This window comes from Ranitomeya imitator, chromosome 1 (genome assembly GCF_032444005.1).
Source record: "Ranitomeya imitator isolate aRanImi1 chromosome 1, aRanImi1.pri, whole genome shotgun sequence".
NCBI lineage: Eukaryota > Metazoa > Chordata > Amphibia > Anura > Dendrobatidae > Ranitomeya > Ranitomeya imitator.
The window spans coordinates 784,475,810-784,498,373 of record NC_091282.1 but is presented as its reverse complement, the minus strand read 5'-3'; positions in this window follow the sequence as shown (position 1 = coordinate 784,498,373).

Below are 22,564 nucleotides of genomic sequence, written 5' to 3'. Positions count from 1 at the left end.
ATCAGAATTTTGATCTGAGGGTCCATATCTGTATCCCCCTTGGGAGTGGGAGTAGAGTGGACTGGTTGAGGAGCAGAGAGCTCTGGAGGCGAAGATGCCGGGCGGTGGAGAGATGTTTTGGCTGGGATTGGTTGAGGATTTCTGAAATGTCATGCGGAGCCAGGATTTCCAATCTGCAATCCAAGAATGATGTCAACAGTCTTGTCGAGGAGGGCCGTTGCTGCAAATACTGCAGAAAATGGTGGTTATACAAGGCAGTTAACTACTCAACAGGTCAGGTGTCACAACTTATGAGTTTTTGGACACCTGACCTGTTCAGTAGAGGCCTGCACTGTATTTCCACCATTTTCTCTTCATACTGCCACACTAGGCATATACAAAAAGAGATTATGGAGATATATGTTATATTTTTGGGGCCATCTCATATCTGTATACTAAAGACACATATAGCTGCAGTCTTGTATTTTTAACTACTGGAGATATGTTGTGGCCCAAAAAATAAGTGTGTGGCGAAGTTTCTTGGCGCACGGTGTGTGTTGCCGGCGGCGATAGACACAATAAACCAAACATAATTGTGGCAAATCAAACTTGTTTTATTTTGTTAACAAAGTATAAAACTTATTTTTTTTGTACCGCGCCGGCTTGGGGTTGAGTGATGTAAACGGGGGGTGTGAAGAACTGAGGCCTGGCTAACCGTGGAGGACGCAGAGGTGGCAGGAGAAGGGGCAATGAAACTAGAAGGGTTGGAAGTTCGGGGATGGGGCTTGACACATGAGAGGCTTGAGACGCACTGGAAGGGTGAGACAAAACTGACAATACAGACACATCAGTAGGTGAAGGGGGAGGAATACTAAGAGTTTTTTGTTTTGTTTTTTTCTGAGTTTTTTGGGGGTTTTGCCTGGTAGGGGGACGTCTTGGTGGGCTCATATGCTGTAGCGTGGTGGCGGGAGAACCATCAGGGTCCGGCTGCACTGTCTCACAGTCCATTGCGCTTGTCGAGCGCTCGGCCATGCCAGAGTCCTGCTGCGTCGTGGTCAGGGGAACATAAAGCCCTGCCAGGGTCCTGCTGCATCATGGTGGGGGCGGTCCTGAAAGCCATGGCAGGGTCCTGCTGCATCGTGGTGGGGGCGGTCCTGAAAGCCACGCCCAGGGTCCTGCTGCATCGTGGTGGGGGCGGTCCTGAAAACCATGGCAGGGTCCTGTTGCATCGTGGTGGGGCCGGTCCTGAAAGCCATGCCAGGGTCCTGTTGCATCGTGGTGGGGGCGGTCCTGAAAGCCATGGCAGGGTCCTGCTGCATCGTGGTGGGGCCGGTCCGAAAAGCCACGCCAGGGTCCTGCTGCATCGTGGTGTCAGTGGAGGACGTCCAAGCCGGAGCAGCGGTGGTGACGGTGGTGGCAGTGGGATGTCCAACTGCACTTGTCATGGTGTTGCCACTGTAGTGGAGTCCGCCTGTGGAAGGAATTGAGGTGGCCGTGCATTGGTATGCAGCAGAGGTCGGCATGGAGGATAATCGTGACAGTGACGGCACAGTTGGATATGCCGCCACTGTCTGCTGTAAACAACGACTCTGCTGCATAGCCTGCACAAAAGCAGCATTGCAGGCCTGCATCACACTGAGCTGGAGATCAGGGCTAAGGTATTCCGACATGCCCTACTCAATTTGGTTGAAAAAATGATGAGCTGGCCTCTGGAGGTCGGCTTTCACTTGATCAAGGCTTTTGGTGACTTCCTGGATACGGCAATTCAAGAGGTTATGAGAAACATCCATTCGGTCACCTAAAGCCTTGATTGCTTTGTGTAAAACCGAGCTCAAGTGCAAGAACTCGGGCATGAGTGACCTGTCCGAAGCCCTCTGTCGCTGCCGGGATGAGCCCAAAAAAAGGGTGCAGTGGAAGAGGACTGCAAAAGGGGAAGACCTGATGGGCCAGCTCCCTGGTCTCCAGTTAGTGTGGAAGGCCCACCTGCTGCTGCGCTGCTGGATGGCTGGGACGGGTCCGTGGCTGCCGGATGAAGGACCGCTCCAGAACCTGGGCCGACAGTCGTGCTGTGTGTGCTGTGAAAAAAGGAAACAGAAAATTAATACCAAAAAATAACCAGACGCTAAATCCTTTGTAATTTTAAAATACAGATTATGTCAATACAATACAACCGAAAGCATGTGAGAAAAATTTACGTTCTCTGGACAAGGACCGGTCTTAAAAATGACAGCACGCGATGATATTTGTACAGTCTGATCCTTGCTCCAGAACCACTGGCAGCACGACTCTCTTAGCGCAGGTCCTTGTTGAAGCGGTCCTTCATGGAACGCCAACGTGTTTTTACTTCGTCCACTGTTAAAAAAAAAAACATTATGGTCAGGAAATGGAATTTTTGGCGTGCAAAGACAACTGAGTGTGATGAGAGAAACTCCGGAGAGTTTCTTTCATCACACACAGTCAAGAGAGCACGGTAAAGGTCTCTGCTGCTTCACACTGCAGTAAAATACTTACCAAATGCACTACAGACCCGTGGCGTGGCATTGTCCCAACCATCCCACAACGTTTGGGCCACCTCATTCCATAAACGGCGGAGCGTGCTGTTCATCGAATGCAGTGGATCCCGGCTGTCCCACAACGGAACTCGCTCCTGGACCAGGGTTATTAGGAGGTCGTTGTCGATAAGGTCATTGTCCCGTCGTGAAACCTAAAAATTAAAGACAATCATTAAAATTTGCTCAATCACATAAAGAAAAGAAAGAGAACAGATGGGGAGAAATGGCAGGAATACGAAAGTAAACATACAAAAAGATTACAGAAGAAAAATTTAAAGAAATACGAGTGTAAAGAAAGGAAGATTCAAGAATATTACAATGAGGACAGTCAGCCTTGTATACATACCCGCTGCCGTCTTCCCACCGGACCTTGACTCCGCTGCTCCTGCCCGGTCTGTGCCTCAGTAGAAGTGCTCTAAAAAAAGGAAAAATCAAATTGTCACATGTATCGATGTGACAGTGAATACTTACCAGTCTGACGAGGCAAATACTCACCTCACTGACATGCTCCACTTCCGACTGACGTGGCTCAAACTCCTCACCAGATGAAGACTCCGAAGAAGACATTCTGAGGCATGCAGAAATAAAGAAATGGAAGAAATTAGGACATGTAGAGCCAAAAAATAGAAAATAAAGGCATTGGTTAGGATATACTCACATTGATCTGGGTCTTGTCCTCCAAAATGCGGCCAGCCAGTGTCTTTTCTTCTTGAGAGTCTGATGAGAAGTGTCCTGAAACTTTCCCCAACCTCCCTTTTATCACCTTTATGGTAGGGGGTGTCTTATCAGTGTCTAGACATGGTTATCTTAATTGAAACGCATGCGTTCAAAAACGCATGCAAACGCATGTACGTAAAAACGCATGCGTTTCCATAGACACCAATGTATTTTTTGACGCAAATGAAACGCAAACGAACGCATGTGTTTCCATGCGTCAAAAAAACGCCTCTGAAAATTACTACATGTTGCATTTCGGCGACGGAACGCATGCAGCAAAAAAACGCATGCGTCGTTAAACGCATGCGTTTTTTATGTTAAACATAGGGGGGGAAAAGCATGCGTTTTTTTGCGGTACAAGCGCTGCAGATCAAAACGCAAGTGTGAAACCAGCCTTATTATACTGTTTTTTAACTGAATGATAGAATAGTTCAGAAAACATAGATGAGGCAGTTTCACTGTGGGAGAGCAAGAAGCAGAAATCCCAGTGTGATGTGTATTTATAATGCCTTAGATATCAGAAGCAACTCTGTATCTTTGTAATTCACTGAGAAGTCTTACATAGCACCAGTATCGGCCAACTTGCTCCCAGATTTCCCAGAGTCAGCAGGAGCTTCAGAAAATATTATAACTGAGATGCAACCGACTAATCCCCGAGCTGTGACTCTGCTTTCTAAACATTATTAGAAATATTTGAACATATCATCACTGAGCACAATCCAGCTTTCCCAGGATCAGCAATAGCCTCAGAATTAATCACCAATGAGCCACATCCCAGTTTTCTCAGCATCAGTACTAGAAATTTTCACCCCTTTGCTTTCTTAGCGTTGGTAGCAGTTTCAAAAAGTATCAGTACTTAGATGAAACCCAGTTTTTCCAATATGTTACAGAAATATTAAATATCCTTGAGGTCCCTCATATCCCCCCTCCCTCTTTTTTGCTTTCCTGTACCATTTGTCATGAGACAGGAGCTAGCACTCAAACCTGCCTTTATGTAAAATGCAGTGTACAAAGAGATGTGAAGCAGCTTAGTTGAAATGCAAGGAGTGCTCTTTATGACCATGACTGAAGAGGATGTGTATGGTCCATAGACTAAAGGTACCTTCACACTGAACAATTTAACAACGATATCGCTAGCGATCCGTGACGTTGCAGCGTCCTGGCTAGCGATATCGTTGTGTTTGACACGCAGCAGCGATCTGGATCCTGCTGTGACATCGTTGGTCGGAGCAGAAAGGCCAGAACTTTATTTCGTCGCTGGATCTCCCGCAGACATCGCTGAATCGGCATGTGTGACGCTGATTCAGCGATGTCTTCACTAGGGTTGAGCGAAACGGGTCGTTCATTTTCAAAAGTCGCCGACTTTTGGCAAAGTCGGGTTTCATGAAACCCGATCCGACCCCTGTGCGGGGTCGGCCATGCGGTACGCGACTTTCGCGCCAAAGTCGCGTTTCAATGACGCGAAAAGCCCCATTTCTCAGCCAATGAAGGTAAACGCAGAGTGTGGGCAGCGTGATGACATAGGTCCTGGTCCCCACCATCTTAGAGAAGGGCATTGCAGTGATTGGCTTGCTGTCTGCGGCGTCACAGGGGCTATAAAGGGGAGTTCCCGCCGACCGCCATGTTACTGCTGCTGATCTGAGCTTAGGGAGAGGTTGCTGCCGCTTCGTCAGAAGCAGGGATAGCGTTAGGCAGGGTCCATTAACCACCAAACCGTTTGTGCTGTAGCGATTTCCACTGCCCAACACCACCTTCGGTGTGCAGGGACAGTGGAAGCTACATTTTTTTTTTTTCCCTCAGCGCTGTAGCTCATTGGGCTGCCCTAGAAGGCTCCCTGATAGCTGCATTGCTGTGTGTACGCCGCTGTGCAAACCAACTGCTTTTTTCAAAGCACAAATCCTCTTGTTCCTTCCTTTCTGCACAGCTATCTTTTTTGTTTGTCCACACTTTTTATTTAATTTGTGCATCAGTCCACTCCTTATTGCTGTCTGCCATACCTGGCTGAGATTACTGCAGGGAGATAGTAATTGAAGGACACTCCCTGTTTTTTTTTTTTTTGTTGGAGATTAAGATTGACATTTCTGCTAGAGTGCCATCCCTGTCTGTGTCATCTCTCACTCAGTGGGCCATAGAAAGCCTATTTATTTTTTTGCTTGATTTGGGTTATAAAATCTACCTGAAAAAATCACTACATCAATCAGTGGGAGAAAAATATTGGCCTCAGGGCTTGTGTGCCACTCCTGACTCCTGTGTGGATCATCACTCACTCAGTGGGCCATAGAAAGCTCTTTTTTTTTTTTGCTTGATTTTGGTTCTAAAATCTACCTGAAAAAATCACTACATCAATCAGTGGGAGAAAAATATTGGCCTCAGGGCTTGTGTGCCACTCCTGACTCCTGTGTGCATCATCACTCACTCAGTGGGCCATAGAAAGCTCATTTTTTTTTTTTTTTCTTTATTTGGGTTCTAAATTCTACCTGAAAAAATCAATAAATCAATCAGTGGGAGATTAATATTGGCCTTTGGGCTTGTGTGCCAGTCCTAAGCGTGCCATCTCTCTCTCTCAGATAGTGGGCCATAGAAAGCCTATTTATTTTTATTTTTTTTTATTGGGTTTATAAATTTTCCCTGGAAAAAAAAAAAAAAGTGGGAGATTAATATTGGCCTCTGGGCTTGTGTGCCAGTCCTGAGCGTGCCATCTCTCTCACAAATAGTGGGCCATAGAAAGCCTATTTATTTTTTTTTTTTTGGTTTTATAAATTCTCCCTTAAAAAAAAAAGGGAGATTAATATTGGCCTTTGGGCTTGTGTGCCAGTCCTAAGCGTGCCATCTCTCTCTGTCTCTCAGATAGTGGGCCATAGAAAGCCTATTTATTATTTTTTTTATTGGGTTTATAAATTTTCCCTGGAACAAAAAAAAAAAAGTGGGAGATAAATATTGGCCTCTGGGCTTGTGTGCCACTCCTGACTCCTGTGTGCGTCATCTCTCACTCAGTGGGCCATAGAAAGCCTTTTTTTGTTTTATTTGTTTTCTAAATTCTCCCTGAAAAAATCATTTTATTTTATTTGGTTTCTAAATTCTTCCTGAAAAAATCATTTTATTCTATTTTTTTTTTTCCTAAAGTCTCCCTAAAAAAAAAACAAAAAAAAACAAATCAGTGGGAGATTAATATTGCCCTTTCTGCTTGTGTGCCAGTCTTGACTCCTGGGTGTGCCATCTCTCTCTCTCTCTCCAATTGTGGGCCATAGAAAGCCTATTATTTTTTTAGCTTGATTTGGGTTCCAAAATCTACCTGAAAAAATCACTACATCAATCAGTGGGAGATAAATATTGGCCTCTGGGCTTGTGTGCCACTCCTGACTCCTGTGTGCGTCATCTCTCACTCAGTGGGCCATAGAAAGCCTTTTTTTGTTTTATTTGTTTTCTAAATTCTCCCTGAAAAAATCATTTTATTTTATTTGGTTTCTAAATTCTTCCTGAAAAAATCATTTTATTCTATTTTTTTTTTCCTAAAGTCTCCCTGAAAAAACAAAAAAAAAAAACAAATCAGTGGGAGATTAATATTGCCCTTTCTGCTTGTGTGCCAGTCTTGACTCCTGGGTGTGCCATCTCTCTCTCTCTCTCCAATTGTGGGCCATAGAAAGCCTATTATTTTTTTTAGCTTGATTTGGGTTCCAAAATCTACCTGAAAAAATCACTACATCAATCAGTGGGAGATAAATATTGGCCTCTGGGCTTGTGTGCCACTCCTGACTCCTGTGTGCGTCATCTCTCACTCAGTGGGCCATAGAAAGCCTTTTTTTGTTTTATTTGTTTTCTAAATTCTCCCTGAAAAAATCATTTTATTTTCTTTGGTTTCTAAATTCTTCCTGAAAAAATAATTTTATTCTATTTTTTTTTTCCTAAAGTCTCCCTGAAAAAAAAACAAAAAAAAAACAAATCAGTGGGAGATTAATATTGCCCTTTCTGCTTGTGTGCCAGTCTTGACTCCTGGGTGTGCCATCTCTCTCTCTCTCTCTCCAATTGTGGGCCATAGAAAGCCTATTATTTTTTTAGCTTGATTTGGGTTCCAAAATGTACCTGAAAAAATCACTACATCAATCAGTGGGAGATAAATATTGGCCTCTGGGCTTGTGTGCCACTCCTGACTCCTGTGTGCGTCATCTCTCACTCAGTGGGCCATAGAAAGCCTTTTTTTGTTTTATTTGTTTTCTAAATTCTCCCTGAAAAAATCATTTTATTTTATTTGGTTTCTAAATTCTTCCTGAAAAAATCATTTTATTCTATTTTTTTTTTCCTAAAGTCTCCCTGAAAAAAAACAAACAAAAACAAATCAGTGGGAGATTAATATTGCCCTTTCTGCTTGTGTGCCAGTCTTGACTCCTGGGTGTGCCATCTCTCTCTCTCTCTCCAATTGTGGGCCATAGAAAGCCTATTATTTTTTTTAGCTTGATTTGGGTTCCAAAATCTACCTGAAAAAATCACTACATCAATCAGTGGGAGATAAATATTGGCCTCTGGGCTTGTGTGCCACTCCTGACTCCTGTGTGCGTCATCTCTCACTCAGTGGGCCATAGAAAGCCTTTTTTTGTTTTATTTGTTTTCTAAATTCTCCCTGAAAAAATCATTTTATTTTATTTGGTTTCTAAATTCTTCCTGAAAAAATCATTTTATTCTATTATTTTTTTTTCCTAAAGTCTCCCTTAAAAAAAAAAAAATCAAATCAGTGGGAGATTATTATTTACATTTGTGCTTCAGTGACAGTCCTGCGTGTGTGGCATCTCTCTCATTTGTTGCCACCAACAACAGAGTGTGTAACATTGTGCCTGATTTTCGTTGTGGTTTCACTCACCTGTAAAGGGGTAGCTAAATCATACTGAAGTTATAGCTCACCGTGTAATTTGCGTGACAGCAACAAATACCGTTAGTTTGTTTACGTTTTTAAAACAATGAGGAAGTATGGTGGAAGAGGTCGTGGCCGGGGGCGTTCATTGTCAGCTGGTAATGAGGGTAGTGGTAGTGGTGGAGCATCAGCTGGTCGTGGGAAAAAAAATATTGCACCTAAGTCTGGAGCTGTGGAGCCAGGTTCGTCGTCTGGCTACACAAGGCCTCGAACGCTCCCTTTTCTGGGAGTAGGAAAACCGCTTTTAAAGCCGGAGCAGCAAGAGCAAGTTTTGGCTTATCTTGCTGACTCAGCCTCTAGCTCTTTTGCCTCCTCTCGTGAAACTGGTAAATGTCAAAGCAGCGCGTCGTTAGTGGATGTTCACGGTCAGGGACAAGTCGCTTCCTTGTCCTCTTCAGCAAAAACAACAACAGAGAAGAATGCAGCAGGCGACACAACGGGTTACTCCATGGAGCTCTTTACACATACCGTCCCTGGCTTAGAAAGTGAAGCAGTTAACAGTCCATGCCCATTACAAGTTGAATCTGACATGGAGTGCACTGATGCACAGCCACAGCCAGACTACTATGCTGGTCCTTTGACTCAGACCACAACATTGCCCTCGCAGGGTGCTGATCAAGAATCAGACCCTGATGAGACTATGTTGCCCCATCACGAACGCTATACCACCAACCGACACGGTGACACAGACGAAGTTGCACACGAGCTACAAGAAGAGGTAATAGATGACCCAGTTCTTGACCCCGATTGGCAGCCATTGGGGGAACAGGGTGCAGGCGGCAGCAGTTCTGAAGCGGAGGAGGAGGGGCCGCAGCAGGCATCAACATCGCAACAGGTTCCATCTGCCGGGCCCGTATCTTGCCCAAAACGCGTGGCAAAGCCAAAACCTGTTGGAGGACAGCGTGGCCATCCGGTTAAAGCTCAGTCTGCAATGCCTGAAAAGGTATCCGATGCTAGAAAGAGTGCAGTCTGGCATTTTTTTAAACAACATCCAATTGATCAGCGCAAAGTCATCTGTCAAAAATGTTCAACTACCTTAAGCAGAGGACAGAATCTGAAAAGTCTCAATACAAGTTGCATGCATAGACATTTAACCACCATGCATTTGCAAGCCTGGACTAACTACCAAACGTCCCTTAAGGTTGTAGCACCCTCGGCCAATGAAGCTAGTCAGCAACGCAACATCCCTTCCGGCAGTGTAGGGCCACCATTTTCCGCACCACCTGCAGTATCTGTGCAGGTTTCTTTGCCAGGCCAAAGCAGTCAGGGTCAGGGAATCACCAGTTTCGTAGTAGGAAACACTGCATCTAGGGCACCGGTGGCAACAATACCATCTCCCACCGTCTCTCAGTCTGCCATGTCCACCGGCACCCCCGCTAGTTCCACGATCTCCAGCTCTCCAGTCCAGCTCACCCTACATGAGACTATGGTTAGAAAAAGGAAGTACTTAGCCTCGCATCCGCGTACACAGGGTTTGAACGCACACATAGCTAGACTAATCTCGTTAGAGATGATGCCCTACCGGTTAGTTGAAAGCGAAGCTTTCAAAGCCCTGATGGACTACGCTGTACCACGCTACGAGCTACCCAGTCGACACTTTTTTTCCAGAAAAGCCATCCCAGCCCTCCACCAGCATGTTAAAGAGCGCATCGTCCATGCACTCAGGCAATCTGTGAGCACAAAGGTGCACCTGACAACAGATGCATGGACCAGTAGGCATGGCCAGGGACGTTACGTGTCCATCACGGCACACTGGGTAAATGTGGTGGATGCAGGGTCCACAGGGGACAGCAAGTTTGGGACAGTTCTGCCTAGCCCACGGTCTAGGAAACAATTGGCTGTAGCCGTTCGCACCCCCTCCTCCTCCTCTTCGTCCTCCTGCAGAAGCGAGAGCTCGTCCACAGACCGCAGTCGCACAACCACTCCATCCACAGCTGCCACTGTTGCACACCAGGTCTCCCATTATCGGGCAGCTACTGGCAAACGTCAGCAGGCTGTATTGGCTATGAAGTGTTTGGGCGACAACAGACACACAGCGGAAGTTCTGTCCGAGTCCTTGCAGAAAGAAACGCAGTCGTGGCTGGGCACTGTAGATCTTGAGGCAGGCAAGGTAGTGAGTGATAACGGAAGGAATTTCATGGCTGCCATCTCCCTTTCCCAACTGAAACACATTCCTTGCCTGGCTCACACCTTAAACCTGGTGGTGCAGTGCTTCCTGAAAAGTTATCCGGGGTTATCCGACCTGCTCCTCAAAGTGCGTGGACTTTGCTCACATATCCGCCGTTCGCCCGTACACTCCAGCCGTATGCAGACCTATCAGCGTTCTTTGAACCTTCCCCAGCATCGCCTAATCATAGATGTTGCAACAAGGTGGAACTCAACACTGCACATGCTTCAGAGACTGTGTGAACAGAGGCGGGCTGTTATGTTTTTGTGGGAGGATACACATACACGGGCAGGCAGTAGGATGGCAGACATGGAGTTGTCAGGTGTGCAGTGGTCGAAGATTCAAGACATGTGTCAAGTCCTTCAGTGTTTTGAGGAATGCACACGGCTGGTTAGTGCAGACAACGCCATAATAAGCATGAGCATCCCCCTAATGCGTCTGCTGATGCAAAGTTTGACGCACATAAAGGATCAGGCGTCTGCAGCTGAGGAAGAGGAAAGCCTTGATGACAGTCAGCCATTGTCTGGCCAGGGCAGTGTACAGGACGAGGTAGCGGGCGAAGAGGAGGACGAGGACGAGGAGGATGATGGGGATGATTATATTTTTAATGAGGAAGCTTTTCCGGGGCCACTGGAAATTGGTGGCGCGGCAAGGCCGGGTTCTGTTTTTTTGAGGGACACAAGTGACGTGGATTTGCCTGAAACTGCCCCTCAACCAAGCACAACCGCAGATTTGAGAACTGGAACTTTGGCCCACATGGCGGATTATGCCTTACGTATCCTCAAAAGGGACACACGCATAACTAAAATGATGAATGATGACGATTACTGGTTGGCCTGCCTCCTTGATCCTCGCTATAAAGGCAAATTGCAAAATATAATGCCACATGAGAACTTGGAACTAATATTAGCAACCAAACAATCAACTCTTGTTGACCGTTTGCTTCTGGCATTCCCTGCACACAGCGCCCGTGATCGTTCTCACACGAGCTGCAGGGGCCAGCAGACCAGAGGAGTTAGAGGGGCAGAAATCAGAAGTGGCGTTGGCCAGAGGGGTTTTCTGACCAGGTTGTGGAGTGATTTTGCTATGACCGCAGACAGGACAGGTACTGCAGCATCAATTCAAAGTGACAGGAGACAACATTTGTCCAGTATGGTTACAAACTATTTTTCATCCCTTATCGATGTTCTCCCTCAACCGTCATTCCCATTTGATTACTGGGCATCAAAATTAGACACCTGGCCAGAATTGGCAGAATATGCATTGCAGGAGCTTGCTTGCCCGGCAGCTAGTGTCCTATCAGAAAGAGTATTCAGTGCTGCAGGTTCAATACTAACAGAAAAAAGGACTCGTCTGGCTACCAAAAATGTAGATGATCTAACCTTCATTAAAATGAACCACAACTGGATTTCGAAATCTTTTGCCCCACCTTGCCCGGCTGACACCTAGCTTTCCTATGAAAAGGTCTTGCCTGTGGACTATTCTGAATGCCTTTTCCAATCTCGTAATTTTCTGCACCTGATTGTCCAGCATACGACATGTTTACACCTCACTAAATGGCCAAACTCCCCACACGGGGCCGTGGTATCGACACGACACTTGGCGACAGCACCCGTGAGAGTGCAGTTTGTCTGAAGAGGTGGGTGAGCCCGCTTTTGGTCGACGGCACTGCCACTGGGTCCCTCCTAGTACAATAAAGTGTCTCTGGCGGTGGTGGTGCGCACCCAACGTCAGACACATCGTTGTAATATGAGGGGCCCTGGGCCTGTACCGCCGGCCACAAGACAGTTTCCCCCCACCCCAGCTCAAACAGTGCTCTACCACTTGCAAAATTATCTCACAGCTCCACCAATGTTTAGTCTATGCGCTGACATCCTTCAATGCCTGCCACTGACAATACCATTGTATTGACATTTTTGTTATGTTAGGCCTTCGATGCCTGTCTGTGGTCACTCCTTCCACTAGGCCTCCACTGACCACACCACTGCTGCCCGTGTACCCCTGTAACCAATTTAAAATTGCCTACAGCCATGTGTTATTATTTTAGGCCTTCGATGCCTGTCTGCGGTGACTCCTTCCACTAGGCCTCCACTGACCACACCACTGCTGCCCGTGTACCCCTGTAACCAATTTAAAATTGCCTACAGCCATGTGTTATTATTTTAGGCCTTCGATGCCTGTCTGCGGTGACTCCTTCCACTAGGCCTCCACTGACCACACCACTGCTGCCCGTGTACCCCTGGAACCAATTTAAAATTGCCTACAGCCATGTGTTATTATTTTAGGCCTTCGATGCCTGTCTGCGGTCACTCCTTCCACTAGGCCTCCACTGACCACACCACTGCTGCCCGTGTACCCCTGGAACCAATTTAAAATTGCCTACAGCCATGTGTTATTATTTTAGGCCTTCGATGCCTGTCTGCGGTCACTCCTTCCACTAGGCCTCCACTGACCACACCACTGCTGCCCGTGTACCCCTGGAACCAATTTAAAATTGCCTACAGCCATGTGTTATTATTTTAGGCCTTCGATGCCTGTCTGCGGTCACTCCTTCCACTAGGCCTCCAGTGACCACACCACTGCTGCCCGTGTACCCCTGGAACCAATTTAAAATTGCCTACAGCCATGTGTTATTATTTTAGGCCTTCGATGCCTGTCTGCGGTCACTCCTTCCACTAGGCCTCCACTGACCACACCACTGCTGCCCGTGTACCCCTGGAACCAATTTAAAATTGCCTACAGCCATGTGTTATTATTTTAGGCCTTCGATGCCTGTCTGCGGTCACTCCTTCCACTAGGCCTCCACTGACCACACCACTGCTGCCCGTGTACCCCTGGAACCAACATCAGAAAATATAAAAATAAGTATTTTGCTTATAAAAAAGAAAATACTGGAGAGATATCAAATGCAGACATTTTAACATTAAAAACAAACACATACAACAAAAATCTGGTACAGTACTAGAAATGGCCACCAGCTACAATAACTTTCTCCTGCAAGTAGTTAACTGAAAGGTTTTTTCAATTTTAAACACAGATATGGCATCCACCGAGTGTTGTCCTGTCGCGTCTTCTTTATATTATTGCCAAGAAGATGCAAAACAATGAAAATAATAAAATCATTATTTACCAAAAAAATAGAGTAAGTCAAAACCACATTGCAAATAAACATTCATTACAAATAAAGAAGCAGGGCGCGTCCGAGGGTGAGTATATACCTAATAAGAATATAATCACCCTCGGACGCGCCCTGCTTCTTTCCGACAGCCTTCCTTCCTAAGAATCAGCCCTTCCGTGGTGTAGAGAGAGGGTTTGTTACACTCCAAGGTGTTCCCCAGGTTGCCTTTCCTGAGCTTCGATCTTCCGGCTCTCATTTAGTAGTTGTTGGAAACTACGCTGCATTGGGCCTACAAATTGGGTATGGGGTGTAGAGAGATGGTGTGTTCCACTCCAAGGTGTTCCCCAGGTTGCCTTTCCTGAGCTTCGATCTTCCGGCTCTCGTTTAGTAGTTGTTGGAAACTACGCTGCATTAGGCCTACAAATTGGGTATGGGGTGTAGAGAGATGGTGTGTTCCACTGTAGAGAGATGGTGTGTTCCACTCCAAGGTGTTCCCCAGGTTTCCTCGCCAATGCTTCGATCATCATGCTCTCGTTTAGTAGTTGTTGGAAACTACGCTGCATTAGGCCTACAAATTGGGTATGGGGTGTAGAGAGATGGTGTGTTCCACTCCAAGGTGTTCCCCAGGTTTCCTCTCCATTGCTTCGATCTTCATGCTCTCGTTTAGTAGTTGTTGGAAACTACGCTGCATTAGGCCTACAAATTGGGTATGGGGTGTAGAGAGATGGTGTGTTACACTCCAAGGTGTTCCCCAGGTTTCCTCTCCATTGCTTCGATCTTCCGGCTCTCGTTTAGTAGTTGTTGGAAACTACGCTGCATTAGGCCTACAAATTGGGTATGGGGTGTAGAGAGATGGTGTGTTACACTCCAAGGTGTTCCCCAGGTTTCCTCTCCATTGCTTCAATCTTCCGGCTCTCGTTTAGTAGTTGTTGGAAACTACGCTGCATTAGGCCTACAAATTGGGTATGGGGTGTAGAGAGATGGTGTGTTCCACTCCAAGGTGTTCCCCAGGTTGCCTTTCCTGAGCTTCGATCTTCCGGCTCTCGTTTAGTAGTTGTTGGAAACTACGCTGCATTAGGCCTACAAATTGGGTATGGGGTGTAGAGAGATGGTGTGTTCCACTGTAGAGAGATGGTGTGTTCCACTCCAAGGTGTTCCCCAGGTTTCCTCGCCAATGCTTCGATCATCATGCTCTCGTTTAGTAGTTGTTGGAAACTACGCTGCATTAGGCCTACAAATTGGGTATGGGGTGTAGAGAGATGGTGTGTTCCACTCCAAGGTGTTCCCCAGGTTTCCTCACCATTGCTTCGATCTTCATGCTCTCGTTTAGTAGTTGTTGGAAACTACGCTGCATTAGGCCTACAAATTAGGTATGGGGTGTAGAGAGATGGTGTGTTACACTCCAAGGTGTTCCCCAGGTTTCCTCTCCATTGCTTCGATCTTCCGGCTCTCGTTTAGTAGTTGTTGGAAACTACGCTGCATTAGGCCTACAAATTGGGTATGGGGTGTAGAGAGATGGTGTGTTACACTCCAAGGTGTTCCCCAGGTTTCCTCTCCATTGCTTCGATCTTCCGGCTCTCGTTTAGTAGTTGTTGGAATCTACGCTGCATTAGGCCTACAAATTGGGTATGGGGTGTAGAGAGATGGTGTGTTACACTCCAAGGTGTTCCCCAGGTTTCCTCTCCATTGCTTCGATCTTCCGGCTCTCGTTTAGTAGTTGTTGGAAACTACGCTGCATTGGGCCTACAAATTGGGTATGGGGTGTAGAGAGATGGTGTGTTCCACTCCAAGGTGTTCTCCAGGTTGCCTTTCCTGAGCTTCGATCTTCCGGCTCTCGTTTAGTAGTTGTTGGAAACTACGCTGCATTAGGCCTACAAATTGGGTATGGGGTGTAGAGAGATGGTGTGTTCCACTGTAGAGAGATGGTGTGTTCCACTCCAAGGTGTTCCCCAGGTTTCCTCGCCAATGCTTCGATCATCATGCTCTCGTTTAGTAGTTGTTGGAAACTACGCTGCATTAGGCCTACAAATTGGGTATGGGGTGTAGAGAGATGGTGTGTTCCACTCCAAGGTGTTCCCCAGGTTTCCTCGCCAATGCTTCGATCATCATGCTCTCGTTTAGTAGTTGTTGGAAACTACGCTGCATTAGACCTACAAATTGGGTATGGGGTGTAGAGAGATGGTGTGTTCCACTCCAAGGTGTTCTCCAGGTTGCCTTTCCTGAACTTCTATCTTCAGGCTCTCATTAAATTGTGGTTAAACGGAACAACTGCATTTGGCGTACTAGTTGGTTTGGGGCCTACTATCGGTGTCTGCCGCTCCTTGCTGTTCTCCTGGTTTCCTGTCCTGAAATTCCGTTTTCAGGCGCTCGTTAAGTAGTTGTTAACGTTAGACTGCATTTGGCCTACTAGTTGGGTTGGGGCCTACTATCGGTGTCTGCCACTCCTTGCTGTTCTCCTCCACTGAACAAAGCTGTGCCGCCTGTTTACTACTGTTGCCAATTTTGAACTGCATTTCGACTACTTACTGATTTGGGCCTACTCTCTGTGTCAGCCTCTCATTCCAGTTGTCCTCCACTGCAATGCCCCCTGATTAGTCCTGTGTTACCAATTTTGAACTGCATTTAGCCCACTTTATTCTTTGGGCCTATATCTGTGTTTCCTCCTCATCCTGCCCATTGCCCAGCCAGTGATAGATGAGTCTGCTGGTACATTGACCCAAAACGCAACATTTCCCGTGCACGCTACACTGCAAGATTGTGACCCTGCTGAAAGTCAGGTCCCCCTTCCCGCATACCATACCACCTTACACGGGGACAAACAGGAAGGTGCAGATGAAAGTGCAGGTTCCTTCATCAGGTGGGGGGAGGAATACTAGTTGGCGACGTCACTGGCACAGGGCCTCTCATGGTACGCAAAAGTGTTGCTGCCGGTGGGAGGCGCCCCCGCCGTGCAAACACACCGCTGTACTTTGAGGGGCCCTGTGCCAGTGCCAATGCCAACGAGTGGGCCCCCCCTGCTTGCTCAGGTTCACAGCACTTGCAAAGTTGAAATACTTACCTCTCCCTGCTCCACTGCCGTGACGTGGTCCAGATTTCCTGGGCCCACTAATTACTTGAACCAGCCCTACCCACCACAACTTTAGCCAAATGACCCCCAATTTCAAATGCCTTCCAATTATTATAAGGTAAATTATGCTTGACAAGCTTAATTAAGAAGAATGGATGGTTTTGACATTAAAATGGGCACTCTAGGTGTTTTCCTGGCCCCCACTCACTGCCGACTATGCTGCCCCATTGACTTGCATTGGGTTTCGTGTTTCGGTCGATCCCGACTTTACGTCATAATCGGCCGATTTCACTCGACCCGACTTTTGAGATAGTCGGGTTTCGCGAAACCCGGCTCGACTCTAAAAAGGTCAAGGTCGCTCAACTCTAGTCTTCACTGGTAACCAGGGTAAACATCGGGTTACTAAGCGCAGGGCCGTGCTTAGTAACCCGATATTTACCCTGGTTACCAGTGTAAATGTAAAAAAAACCAAACAGTACATACTTACATTCCGGTGTCTGTCCTCCGGCGTTCTGCTTCCCTGCACTGTCAGCGCCGGCTGGCCGTAAAGCAGAGCACAGCGGTGACGTCACTGCTCTGCTTTACGGCCTGCGCTTACAGTAAAGGGAAGCAGAACGCCGGGGGACGTGACAGACACCAGAATGTAAGTATGTAGTGTTTTTTTTTTACATTTACACTGGTAACCAGGGTAAACATCGGGTTATCAAGCGCAGGGCCACGCTTAGTAACCCGATGTTTACCCTGGTTACCAGGGGACTTCGGCATCATTGGTCGCTGGAGAGCTGTCTGTGTGACAGCTCTCCAGCGACCACACAGCGACGCTGCAGTGATCGGCATCGTTGTCTTGATCACTGTATTCCACACGGTATTCACGGTGGAAAATGAAATGCTAGGTGAAATCCCAAGAAACAATGAAAACCCTATATTAAGGGTCACCAATCTAACCCAAGAAGAGGTGCGAAAGCGGCTAAATAAGATTAAAATAGATAAATCTCCGGGTCCGGATGGCATACACCCACGAGTACTAAGAGAACTAAGTAATGTAATAGATAAACCATTATTTCTTATTTTTAGGGACTCTATAGCGACAGGGTCTGTTCCGCAGGATTGGCGCATAGCAAATGTGGTGCCAATATTCAAAAAGGGCTCTAAAAGTGGACCTGGAAATTATAGGCCAGTAAGTCTAACCTCTATTGTTGGTAAAATATTTGAAGGGTTTCTGAGGGATGTTATTCTGGATTATCTCAATGAGAATAACTGTTTAACTCCATATCAGCATGGGTTTATGAGAAATCGCTCCTGTCAAACCAATCTAATCAGTTTTTATGAAGAGGTAAGCTATAGGCTGGACAACGGTGAGTCATTGGACGTGGTATATCTCGATTTTTCCAAAGCGTTTGATACCGTGCCGCACAAGAGGTTGGTACACAAAATGAGAATGCTTGGTCTGGGGGAAAATGTGTGTAAATGGGTTAGTAACTGGCTTAGTGATAGAAAGCAGAGGGTGGTTATAAATGGTATAGTCTCTAACTGGGTCGCTGTGACCAGTGGGGTACCGCAGGGGTCGGTATTGGGACCTGTTCTCTTCAACATATTCATTAATGATCTGGTAGAAGGTTTACACAGTAAAATATCGATATTTGCAGATGATACAAAACTATGTAAAGCAGTTAATACAAGAGAAGATAGTATTTTGCTACAGATGGATCTGGATAAGTTGGAAACTTGGGCTGAAAGGTGGCAGATGAGGTTTAACAATGATAAATGTAAGGTTATACACATGGGAAGAAGGAATCAATGTCACCATTACACACTGAATGGGAAACCACTGGGTAAATCTGACAGGGAGAAGGACTTGGGGATCCTAGTTAATGATAAACTTACCTGGAGCAGCCAGTGCCAGGCAGCAGCTGCCAAGGCAAACAGGATCATGGGGTGCATTAAAAGAGGTCTGGATACACATGATGAGAGCATTATACTGCCTCTGTACAAATCCCTAGTTAGACCGCACATGGAGTACTGTGTCCAGTTTTGGGCACCGGTGCTCAGGAAGGATATAATGGAACTAGAGAGAGTACAAAGGAGGGCAACAAAATTAATAAAGGGGATGGGAGAACTACAATACCCAGATAGATTAGCGAAATTAGGATTATTTAGTCTAGAAAAAAGACGACTGAGGGGCGATCTAATAACCATGTATAAGTATATAAGGGGACAATACAAATATCTCGCTGAGGATCTGTTTATACCAAGGAAGGTGACGGGCACAAGGGGGCATTCTTTGCGTCTGGAGGAGAGAAGGTTTTTCCACCAACATAGAAGAGGATTCTTTACTGTTAGGGCAGTGAGAATCTGGAATTGCTTGCCTGAGGAGGTGGTGATGGCGAACTCAGTCGAGGGGTTCAAGAGAGGCCTGGATGTCTTCCTGGAGCAGAACAATATTGTATCATACAATTATTAGGTTCTGTAGAAGGACGTAGATCTGGGGATTTATTATGATGGAATATAGGCTGAACTGGATGGACAAATGTCTTTTTTTGGCCTTACTAACTATGTTACTATGTTACTATGTTACTGCAGCGTCGCTAAATGTGACGGTACCTTAAGAGACAGGAAAAGGCTATTAGGTTTTGAGTGGATCAAAGGTCTCACACCTTTTACAAATAGCTATGGTCACTGCAGTTATAATAAGCAGCGTAGACTGTACATCTTCAGGAGATAATGTAGAATATTGGAATTTCTATTCATCCGATATTAAGGAGACATCCATTGTCGGCATCAGGGTTAACAAAGGAAACATATATATTTTCTTATAATTATAACCCCCAACTAAAGGCCTCAAATCCATAGGGGCCATATAACCTTCAACAGCTAGGCCATGTTTGGTCTCTAAGCGTAGATAAAATCCTGATACAAAAGATGACATCAGTCTCAAACTTCTGCAATCGTCCTATTAGGAGTTATTGCATAAGTTGGGATTTCCTAAAATCATGAAGGGCTGAGACCAGACTATAACCCAACCCATGTGAGGTCATCACAGGGGGTGTGTGGGTGGGACTCAGGGTTTGATAAAAGTTCAATCTCAGTTATGATCTGTGTTCGTGCAGAGAGATATATATTGTGTATACAGGGACCCTGTTTATTGACTGCCAAATCGAAGCACTCCCCTAAACTGAATCATCTCTGCGATCGGTGTAGTAATTTCTCCTGTTAATCTCTTATTTTCTGTAACTGTTTATGCTGTATTGTTTTGTCCCCCTTGTAAAATCTCCTGTGTATCTTTTATAAACACTGCCTTCCTTTGGATTAAATATAAAATTTAATAGTTCTGTTCCTTCTGCTCTGTAGAATACGCCTCAAAGTCATTAGTTACTGTAACAGTGTCCAATCGACCGAGAAGGATTGGTTGTGGCGGTGAGTAGTCTGGGGTTACCGTGGAGTTGGCATTGACCGTAACAGGGTATATACACATATTTCATGTGTTGGAATCCGGAGGTGTATACACCATACGCTCACCAATAATTTTCCGATAACCGGCCTAGTGGTGCAAACAGGCTGAGTCCTTCTCGTCAGCCAATCGTGTAATTCTCTGGATGAAAGGGGCAGCAGAGAGCAGTTCAATCCAAACATCACATCGGGTGGAACTCATGACCATCCCGGCCTGTGATATTAGGAATTTGTGGGATTATGAAAGTCCTGACAAATTAAATCCCCTGACAATTAGCAATAGTTTCAGAAAGTGATAAACACAGTTTATTTAAGGGGTTAAGAAGACGTATTGGCATTCAATTCCACAAAGCTTCTAAGATGTTAATTCACTGATACATGAAGACCAAACTGGATTTATTCCTAATGAGTCTGTTGATATTAGAAGGCTTGTAAATCTTTTAAGACATTTTATTTTTATTTAAATGCACATAAGTTTGTTGTTAAAAGTTTTCAAACTGACACAGATTTTGGTTTTCACATTTTGCAGCCTCAGTGTTTTTGCTCTTTTAGTCGGAGGTTTCTATGGTTACTGATGGACAATCTACTATATAATTGTCTAAGGGGTACTGCCGTCTGTCCTTCTGTCTGTCTGTCTCTCTGTCACGGATATTCATTGGTCGTGGCCTCTGTCTATCATGGAAATCCAAGTCGCTGATTGGTCGCCGCAAAACAGCCACGACCAATCAGCGACGGGCACAGTCCGGAAGAAAATGGCCGCTCTATACTCCCCGCAGTCAGTGTCCCCGGCGCCCGCTCCATACTCCCCTCCTGTCACCGCTAACACAGGGTTAATGCCGGCGGTAACGGACCGCGTTGCCGTGGGTAACGCATTCCATTACCGCCGCTATTAACCCTGTGTGTCCCCAACCTTTTACTATTGATGCTGCCTATGCGGCATCAATAGTAAAAAAAAGTTATGTTAAAAATAGTAAAAAAACAAAAAACCTGCTATACTCACCCTTCGTTGTCCGCTGAGCCACTCGGGCCTGCCGCCATCTTCCTTTCCCAGTGATGCTTTGCGAAATTACCCACAAGACCTAGCGGTCTCGCGAGACCGCTAAGTGATATGGGTAATTTCGCAAAGCATCCTGGGAAGGCAAGATGGCGGCAGCCGCGCGCCCATCTGCACAGGATCCCAGGAGGCGAAGAGATGGGATGCAGAGGAACAGCGACGAGAATGGTGAGTATGTTAAACTACAAGGGGCCCTCGGATCGTTAGGTGAGTATGTTTATTTTTTATTTTTTTAACCTGTGACATACGTGGCTCAGTAATATACTACGTCACTGGGCAATATACTACGTGGCTCTGTGCTGTATACTACGTCGCTGTGCAATATACTATGTGGCTCTGTGCTGTATACTACGTGGCTGGGCAATATACTACCTCGCTGTGCAATATACTACGTGGCTCTGTGCTGTATACTACGTCGCTGTGCAATATACTACGTGGCTCTGTGCTGTATACTACGTGGCTGGGCAATATACTACATCGCTGTGCAATATACTACGTGGCTCTGTGCTGTATACTACATCGCTGTGCAATATACTACGTGGCTCTGTGCTGCATACTATGTGGCTGGGCAATATACTACGTCGCTGTGCAATACACTACGGGGCTCTGTGCTGTATACTATGTGGCTGGGCAATATACTACATGGCTCTGTGCTGTATACTACGTGGTTGGGCAATATACTACGTGGCTGGGCAATATGCTACGTCACTGTGCAATATACTACGTGGCTCTGTGCTGTATACTACGTGGCTGGGCAATATACTACGTGGCTGGCCAATATACTACGTCGCTGTGCATTATACTACGTGGCTGGGCAATATACTACATAAATGGGCAATATACTACGTAACTGGCAATATACTACGTAACTGGGCAATATACTACGTGGCTGGGCAATATACTACGTCGCCGGGCAATATACTACGTCGATGGGCAATATACTACGTGGCTGGACAATATACTACGTGGACATGCATATTCTAGAATACCCGATGCGTTAGAATCGGGCCACCATCTAGTTATAAATATTTCATAAGTTTTTACACTTTTATTGGCAATTCCATGAAGTTTCTATGATGCCTCATTGTTCTCAACGCGGCCCCTTATTCCCCAGACTTCTGCCCCTTATTCTCCAGACTTCTGCCCTTCCTCGAGGAGCTGGATTTCGGCTTCTGGGCAGATCCTGACTGATGGCTGCCCATTCTTGTCTCATCAGAGCTCGGAGTTATCACAATTTCTGGGGTTTTGTTTGAGGCTTTGAGGATTGACCACAGGTTCTCACTGGAATGAGATCTGGGGAGTTTCTGGCTGTGGATACAAAATCTCACTTAATTCTCACTTTTGCCTTGTGACCTGGTCTCCATCATAGGGCAAAAAGCATCATCACCACATTGGTCTGGATGATGGGAGAAGTTGTTCTTGGAGTGGGTTTAGATCCTGTTCTTTTTCACTTCCATATTCTTAGGCAAAATTGAGAATAGTCCTCTCCATGGATGAGAAAGTCCTCCACACATGAGTGGTTTCAGGAGGCTTTGGTATCAGCAGACACAGGACTCATGG